The sequence below is a fragment of the Dama dama genome, chromosome 16, assembly GCF_033118175.1.
Source record: "Dama dama isolate Ldn47 chromosome 16, ASM3311817v1, whole genome shotgun sequence".
Classification (NCBI taxonomy): domain Eukaryota; kingdom Metazoa; phylum Chordata; class Mammalia; order Artiodactyla; family Cervidae; genus Dama; species Dama dama.
In genome coordinates this window covers 2,762,130-2,771,843 of record NC_083696.1, presented here as the reverse complement: position 1 = coordinate 2,771,843, position 9,714 = coordinate 2,762,130, and positions in this window count along the sequence as shown.

The window sequence follows — 9,714 nt, the reverse complement described above, 5'->3', positions numbered from 1 at the left end:
TCCTTCCCTGTAATTGTTATTTTTGTTTTGGGTTCTATCAACGCACTTAGATTTTATTGATTATCTATGATATCTTAGGTTATAAGTAATAATAAATAACAACAGATTACAGGTATTATTTCTAAACATCCTAAGCTTAAAATATACTAAATATATAATTTTTGGGAAGTCAAAGTTTATATGAAGGAATAGAAAAGACCAATACTTTCTGGTATTCGGTAAAATGCACGGTAGCTTCCAATCAGCTCCATGAGCTGTGAACTGACCTCCAAACTGTCCCCAATCCTTTTTGTAGGGGGAGGGGGGTTGAAGTTGTGTTTTTAGGGTCACAGCTAAGCTGCTACAGCAAAGACTCTAGAGGGGCCTAAACATGATGAAACTCATTTCTCTTAAACACAGATCAGACAGGGCTGCCTTGGTGGCTCTGCGGCAAGGAGTCCACCGGCCAAGGCAGGGGACACGTGCTCAGTCCCTGGTCTGGGCGGATCCCACGTGCCCGGGAGCAACCAACCTGCGCGCCGCCGCTACCGCGCCTGCACGGCGGAGCCCGGGCGCTGCACGCGCGGCGCCCACGGGCGGCAGCGACGCCAGCCCGCGCCCCCAGCCCCGGCTCCGCGAGAGCGGCCACCGCACGGAGAAGCGGTTAGAGCAGCCCCCGCGCAGCTCAGCTACAGAAAAGCCCGCACAGTGACGAAGGCCCAGCACAACTGAATATAAAGACGTAAATAAAACTATAAAAAAACAAACAAACGGGTGAGCCAGGCTGGGTTGATGAGGTGGCTCTGCTGTGAGTAGCGCAGGGCTCCCCGTTCCCCCGCCGTCCCCTGGGGGGTCATCATCTGCTGAATCAAAGCTGGGTTGCTACTCTGGGGAAAGAGGAAGGAGCCAACATCTAAAACAAGGAGCTCACGACGGAGCTGACTCAGAAAACTTGCACATCAGTTCCTTTTATATCCTACTAGTCTGAACTGAATCACGGCCACATCCAGGCGCAAGGCTCAGAAACGGAGTCTCTGCTCTGCCCAGGAAGAGAGAGAGGAGGGATTTGGGGAAAGAAAGAGTGATCAGCTAGAGAGCTTTTTTAAATTAAAAAAATGTATAACAATGGAATTATATCATAATCCCATAACACAGCTGCTGACATTTCTCTATGGTTTCTTTCACATTTGATATGTACACATCTTTTTGCAAAGTTGTGAAAATACTGTCTATACAATTTTACACTCTACCGGAATAAAACAACATGATTAAATGATATACTATTTTTCATCTGAAACATTGGCAAAGATTTTTTTTAAACCACAGTAGCCAACAGTAGGGAAACAGTGGAGAGTCACAGTCTCAAATGTTACTGGTAGGAACGTAAACGAGTGCAATTTTTCTGGAGGGCAGTTTGGTGATCCATCTCAAAGGCTATTCACATTTAAGGAGGAAAATTCAGAGATGTGGACATAGATTTATGTGGGTAAACAACAAAGTCCTACTGAATAGCACAGGGAACTATACTCAAATATCTTGGGATCACCTATAAGGGAAAAGAATACGAAAAAGAATATATATGTGTGTATAACTGAATCACTATGTTGGACAGCAGCAATTAACAGCATTGTAAATCAACTATGCTTCAATAAAAAGTTAATTTAAAAAAGCTTTGAGATATCTAAAAAAATCCTGCTTTTGTAGAACATTAATAATATGAAAATTCGGATAATATAGCAACACTGAATCGGGTGGAGAGGGAGGTGGGAGGGGGGATCGGGATGGGGAATACATGTAAATCTATGGCTGATTCATATTAATGTATGACAAAACCCACTGAAATGTTGTGAAGTAATTAGCCTCCAACTAATAAAAAAAAAAAAAAAGAATGAAAAAAAAAATAGCAACACTGAGAGAAGCACATTGCAAAAGAGTGTATACAGTCTGTGCTGATGAAAGTAATGAATAAATAATCTATAACAGCCTGGAAGACCATCTTTCAGATTACTCTGAGGAACTGCGCTGGAGAAACATGGTTGTCAGCAGAGTTGTATGTCTTGTCAAAACCAAAGAACATCAAACACATCAGGGAAACATTTCTCTCAAGGTTTCAAAAAAAGCAGATCAACACACACACAGTGATTCAGTACGGTCTTGGCACCTGGGAAGGAAGTCTTATCATCAAAGAAGGACCAGCATCGGTGTCCCAGGAAGAGGCATTTAGTCTTTTATTTTGAAAGTGACACTCTTTCCTTCTGGTCAATGTGCCCTTTTCTTTAATAAGTAAAGCAGATGTACAATATATGTTTGATAGGCCACCTATATGCTTTTTCAGTTTGCATAAAATTCAAGTTAACTCATGTATAAACCACCATTATTTCCCCACAGTGCAATATGTGAAAATTTCTTTTAGTATCTAATTCCAATTTTTTTTTTCACTTAAAATTATCTAGAGATATAAAAAAGGGCTTGAAGAATATTCACCAAAATGTTAACAGTGGTTCTTGTGGGTGAGTGGTGTAAGCTGTGATTTTCACATCCTTATTTCTTCTCTTTAGTATTTTTCAAATTTTTGCAATGAATGTATGTTATGTTGGGCTTCCAAGGTGGTGCTAGTGGTAAAGAACCTGACTGCCAATGTAAGAGACATAAAAGATGTGGGTTCGATCCCTGGGTGGGGAAAATCCCCTGGAAGAGGAAATGGCAATCCACCCCAGTATTCTTGCCTGGAAAATCCCATGGACAGAGGAGCCTGGTGGGCTATGGTCCACAGGGTTGCAAAGAGTCAGACACCACTGAAGTGACTCAGTACACATGCACATATGTTATGTCTAATTAAGGTGTTACTTAAAACATTGAATCAGATGTTGTTGTTCAGTCATTAAGCCATACCTGACTCTTTGCAACGCCATGGACTGCAGCACTCCAGGCTTCCCTGTCCTTTACTATCTCCTGGAGTTTGCTCAGATTCATGTTCATGGAATCCATGATGCTATCTAACCATCTCATCCTCTGCCACTCTCTTCTCCTTTTGCCGTCAATCTTTCCCAGCATCAGGGTCTTTTCCAATGAGTCGCCTCTTCGCATCAGGTGGCCAAAGTATAGGAGCTTTGACTTCAGCAATCAGTCCTTCCAATGAATATTCAGGATTAATTTCCTTTAGGATTGACAGGTTTGATCCCTTGCAGTCCAAGGGACTCTCAAGAATCTTCTCCAGCACCACAATTTGAAAGCATCAATTCTTAGACATAGAGAATCCTAACACATTAGAGCAGGAGGGATCCTCAGCAACAACTCCCTCAGTTTTCTGAAAACAATTTGATCTCTAACAACTTATTCCATGTTGAGGTGACTACAAAACAAAATGTGTCTGGAGGAGTCAAAATAACATAAAACACACATGCACATCCCCCCCCCCCCCAAACTTCCAGCACATCTAGTGCTGACAGGGAAATATGCACTGGGAAGACAAACACTGACATTGGCAGAGATGCGAGATGGGAGCTTCATTCGTCTATTTAAAGACTGTTAGTCAAGACTTTCCAGGTGGCCCAGGGGCTAAGACTCCACAATCCCCATGCAGGAGGCCTGGGTTTGATTCCTGGTCAGGGAATGGGATCCCACATGCTGCAACTGAAGGGCACCACAACGAAGGTTCAAGATCTCATGTGCCCTAACAGAGTCCCAGCACAGCCAAATCAATCAATAAATATTTAAAAATAAAACAAAGAGCTATTTGTGGGTGCCTGCTATATGACATTTCCAACACACCAATCACTGGAGCCTGGTAGGCTACAGTAATCAATAGGGATTTCTAGTAATCAATAGGGAACAGATAGGGTGCTTCCTCTTCTGGTCTTACAGTATTTAAAGACCACTAATTATTGCCGAGAGTCTGTTATACACTGTACGTTTTCATAGCCACCGGTCTGCCATGTTATAGCAACAGGATTAACCCCCACTTATGGAGTTAGGTCCCAACAGCTCTGCATGGTAACTAGGCACTATTTCTAATCTTACTGCAATACTATGAGACAGCTATGGCTGACCCCATTTTATAGACGAGACCACTGAGCCTCAGAGAGATTCAGTGAATGTCCCAAGATTACACAAAGTAGCAGAGCTGCTTTCCAAAGCACGTCTCTCTGCCCTTAAGCCTAGAGTCCTGCATCTACACAGAGCTTCACCCTCCAACACCCACTCATTCCAAAGCCTAAATAAAAGCCCAGGACTCGGGAAGTTTGTACCTAACCAGACTTACTGAATTTACTGGGATGTGGCCCAGGAGTCTTCTGTTGCTTTTTTTTTTTTTAAATCAGTTGTCAGGTTTATCTCGAAATTAGTTGTCAGAATCCTCTGCTCTTAATAAGATCTTTATATACTTCATAACTGAATGCGTGCTCAGTCATGTCCAACTCACTGCAACCCCATGGACTACAGCCCGCCAGCCTCCTCTGTCCGTGGAATTTTCCGTGCAAGAATACTGGAGTGGGTTGCCATTTCCTCCTCCAGGGGATCTTTCCAATCTAGGAATCGAACCCACGTCTCCTCCTGCATTTGCAGGCAGATTCTTTATCACTGCACCACCTGGCAAGTCTGTATATACTTCATATCTATGCCAAAGTTTAGGACCATTGCCTGGAAACCTATGTTTCAACCTTCCAAGGAAAGGAATTATCCCCAAGCCCTAGTGGCTCAGATGGTAAAGAGCCTGCCGGTAAGACAGAAGACCTGGGTTCAATCCCTGGGTATTCTTGCCTGGAGAATTCCACAGACAGAGGAGCCTGGCAGGTTATACAGTCCACGGGATCGAAAACAGTCGGACACAACTGAACCACTAACACTTTCAAGTGCCAAAAAGAAAAAAAATTGTATATGAGGCGTTCAAATGTGACTGGGACTGGACATGGGTCTCCAGGGTTTCCCAGGCGGCACTAGTGGTAAAGAACGCACCTGCCAATGCAGGAGATGGAAGAGACTCAGGTTTGATCCCTGGGTTGGGAAGATCTCCTGGAGAAGGGAATGACAACCTACTCCAGTATTCTTGCCTGGAGAATCCCACGGACAGAGGGGCTGGCGGACTATAGTCCATGGGGTCACAAAACAAGTCGGACACGACTGAAGTGATTTAGCACGCATGCATGGGAGTTTAGGGGACAGAGTGGTCATAAAACTGTTTAGAAAAGTGAAATTTGAGAATAGTCCTAAGTAGTGAGAAGAAGCAGAAACAATACAGATCTGGAAAGTGTGTTTTAGGTACACGGAACCATCAGAACAAAGACTCCAAAGGACAAAAAAACCCCGGTACCCTCAGAATACAGGCTGGAGGCCTGTGGGATTGGTTGATGTTAGCTTGTGTAGAATGCTTTGTATTCAAGTTTTCCCATCACTCAGAACAGGGTGATGTCAGTCACTCACGTTCAAAAAATATTAACTCCAATGGATATAGTTCCCAAGAATTTGTCAAAAGATGTCTAAAAGTTCTTTTGTTTTCCCGGCTTCCGCATCAGCAAACTCCTTTCCACTTTTCTGTAGTTCCTATTACCTGTAGAGTTCTCTTATGATGTTCAGAACGTGATTTTCAAATCTAGACTACCCGTTCAAAGAATATTAAGTGGTATTTGTTGTTGTTTATGTTGTCAGTAAGTCGTGTCCCACTCTTTGCGACCCCATGGTTGATGGCTTGCCAGGCTCCTCTGTCCTCCTCTGGTTTTAAATCAGATCAGATAAAGATGGGGTCCCTAATAAGGTCATAAACTAACACTAGGTTTTCTCTGCGTCTCTCTCAAAATCCATTCTGGAGAAATTATTTGAACAAAATGGAAAGACGGAGTTGAGGAACTTATAAGAAGACTGTGGGGAGACAGAAGTCTGTCTGGACCTGGTGTGAGTAGCTGGGCATTCGGAGTGGGTACCTCCAGCCTGGAGGAAAGGCTGATGGGGGGAGCAGAGAAAGGATAAGACAGAGAGGCCTTTAGGTCGAATATTGCCTCCCTTAGGGGTTGTCTTGGGATAAACACTGCCTGCCCCTTCCCATTAGAAAACCTACAGCACAAGCTTATCAGGACAGCAAAAAGCCTCAGTGAGGAAAAATCTGGAACCGGAGATTACATATCCCAGAGAGACTGCCTCCTCCCAGTCTGACTATTTAAGGACAAATCCCGTACCAGAGGATTAATCCCACCTAAGAGCTGGGATTAAATCAGAGGGAGCGAGGCTGATTCGGCAGTCCTGGGGTTCTGTGACCTGAGGCTTGTCCCCTCCTCTCTCCTTAAACCCAAGGGACAGACATAGACTAGAGCCTGCTCTTCAGCCTCTCCCCCTAAAAGCACAGGCGTACAAGGGGCTGCTGCCCCAGGGGGTCGGGAGCTTCTAGACCAAACTAATGAGCCACCTGAGAAATGCAACCTCGGTAAAAGGAGGACAAACATCTACCATCTGAAGCAAGGTGACTGGGAGAGACTGGCCAAGAATAAGCTTGGTAAATATACTTAGGAAAATAGGGCATTTGAAAGGATAAAGCAAGAACAGGAAACGATTCTTTACAACTTTAATGATGTATAATTAACATATATACATGTTGAAAGTGTCCCATTTGATGAGGTTTGACATAAATATATATCTGTGAAACCATCACTGTAAACTTAAGATCATAAAGATCTCCATTACCTCCCCTCAAGTTTCCTCCTGCCCCTTCTACTCCATCCTTCCCTCCACTTGCATCCCCAGACAACTGCTGATCAGCTTTCTGTCTCTCCAGGTTAGTTTTCCATAGAGAATTCTGTGTAAATAGAATCATATAGTTTACATTCTTTTTGTGTTTTGCTTTTTTCACTCAGCATTATAATTTTGAAGTTCATCCACGTTACTGTAAGTGTTGATAGTTTCTCCTTTTTATGACTGAGCAGTATCCCACCATGTGGATATACCTCAGTTTGTTTACCCATTTAAATACATTGGTGAAGATAATTCTAAAGCTTTGGCGCATTGAGTCCACTTCTTCTAAATCACTAGATCAAATCAAGATTGTCCCTGTCTGTGACTCCTCACAGAATATCTTTCTCTATGTTACTGAGAGCACTGTTTATGCAGCATTTCTTTTTTAAAAAATTAATAAAAGAATTAAATGCCTTTACTGCTGAGCTCTAAAATCAGATTTGCAATTATATGTGATGTTAACTTACTCTTTTGGTCCTTTTTCTTATGATGGCAAAAGGTACATAAATTGCCATTTTAACTACCTTACATTATATAGTTTGGTGGCATTAATCACATTTTCAGTGTTGTGAAACCATTACTATTATCCAGTTCCAAAATTTTTCATCACCCCCAACAGAAACTCTGTATCCATTAAGCAACAACTTCTCATTTTCTCTACCCCTCAAGCCTCCAGTAAACTCTTACCTACTTTCTGTCTCTGTGAATTTGCTTCTTCTAGATATTCCATATCAGTGTAATAATATATGCCATTTGGGGTCTGGGTTATCTTACCTAGCTTATGTTTAAGGTTCATGCATGCTGTAGCAGGTATCAGAATTTCATTTTTATTGCTGAATATTATTCCACTGTGTGTATACACCATATTTTGTCACATATTCCTCTGTTGATGGCCTTTCAGACTGTTTCTGCCTTTTGGCTACTGTGAATAACACTTCGATGACTATTGGCATACAAGTATCCGTGCGAGTCTGTTTTCAGCTCTTTTTGGAATTTACAGAAGAGCGAAACAGGACAGGACCGTGTGGTCCTTCCCCCATGCCCTCTGCCTGCCTTTTGTCTGTGGGAAACTTCAGTCAAAGACTAAGTTTAATCAGAGAAATAAGAACATGTGGAAATAAAGGAAAACAGTCAAGTACTCATTAAGCATAGTTCCTCCTCAAGGGCTATACATAATATTCTGAGCCATGTCCTGTGAGCTGTCTTAAAGATGCTGAAACACCAGGTGGAACAAGTTAGCTACATGATGACCAGACTATACGCTAGACATGAGCTGCTACAATTCCAAGATTTGGCCTCAAAAAAATGCGAACACATGGACCCTGGAACTGATGATTAACTGCACCTGAAGAATCAAGATGATGCCAGTCAGACCACCGCTGACCAATCTGAAGATGGCTGTCAGAGCTGACTGCTGTTTCTGCATGTAGTACCCCCTCCACCGCCAACTCCATGTATAAAAGCTCTCACCCGCTGCTTGTTGAGGGGACGGAGAGTAGGCCTTTGGACGGATTCTGCCTTCCTCCCCAGTTGCCGGCATCGGAAACAAAGCAAACTGTCCTTTCTCCCACCCTGGCCTGATTATTGGCTTTTGGGTAGCAAGCAGCCGGACCCCACACCTTTCAGTAACAAGAGTGGAACTGCTGGGTCACATGGTGGTTCTATGTTTAAATTTTTGAGGACTCACCAAAGTGTTTTTCATAGGTGCTACACCATTTTACATTCCTACCAGCGATATCTGAAGGTTCCAGTTTCTCCAGCAACTTCTCAACACTTGTTATTTCTTATCAATAGTAGCCATCCTAATGAGTATATGGTAGTGTCTCCCTTTGCTTTTAACTGATATTTCCCAAATGATTAGTGATGTTGAACTTCTGTTCATGTGCCTATTGGCTATTTGAACAGCTTTTTGGGGGAATATCTATTCAAGTGCTTTGTCCGTTTTTAAATTGGTTGTTTGAATTTTTGTTGCTGAGTTGTAAATGTTGAGTTTCTATTGTACATGGAGTTGTCTTCATTTCCTTTTAAGACTGCTCGTTGCTAGTGTGTAGAAACACAACTGATTTTCGTGTGTGGATTTTGTATCCTGAAACTTTGAACTCATTTATTACCATTAACAGGTTTTTTTGGTGAGTGAATTCCTTAGGGTTTTCTAGATACAGTCTTCAAATTTAGTTCAGATGGCTTTTATTTCATTTTTTCCCTGATTGTTCTGGCTAGAACTACATTGAGTGGAAGTGTCATGACGCCTTTGTCTTACTCCTGATCTCATGGGAAAAGCTTCCAGTCTTTCACCATTGAGTATGAGGTTAGCCTTGAGGTTTTTTAAAATTAATTAATTAATATCTTTGATTGTGCTGGATGTTTGTTGCGGCTTTCTCTAGTTGCAGCGAGTGGATGCTACTCTCTAATTGCTTTGCCTGGACTTCTCCTTGTGGGGGCTTCTCTTGTGAAGGATGGGCCTCGGGCGTGGGGGCTTCCCGTAGATGCGGCTCTCGGGCTTAGCTGCCCTGCAGAATGTGGGATCTTCCCGGACCAGGGACTGAACCCGTGTCCCCTGCATTGGCAGGTGGATTCTTATCCACTGGACCACCAGGGAAGTCCTAGCTGTGAGTTTTTCATAAATGCCTTTTATCATGTTGCAGACGTTCCTTTCTATTCCCAGTTTATTGAGTGTTTGGTTGTTGTATTTTTAATCATGAAAGGTTGTTTGATTTTATCAAATGCTTTTTTCTGTATCAACTGAGATGATCATGTGATTTTTCCTGCTTCATTCCATTAACATTATATATATTGCATTTATTGAATTAGGTATGTTGGACCACACACAAAAAATCTATATAGATTAAAATCTATATTTTTGGAAACTAATAAATTATTAAGTAATGCTTGAGTTTAAAAGGAAATTAGGAGGTACTAAAAACTGACTGATAATTAAAACACAACAGGGTTTCCCTGATCATCCAGTGGGTGGGTCTACCTGTCAGTCCTGGGGACTAGGGTTCGATCCCCGGCCCC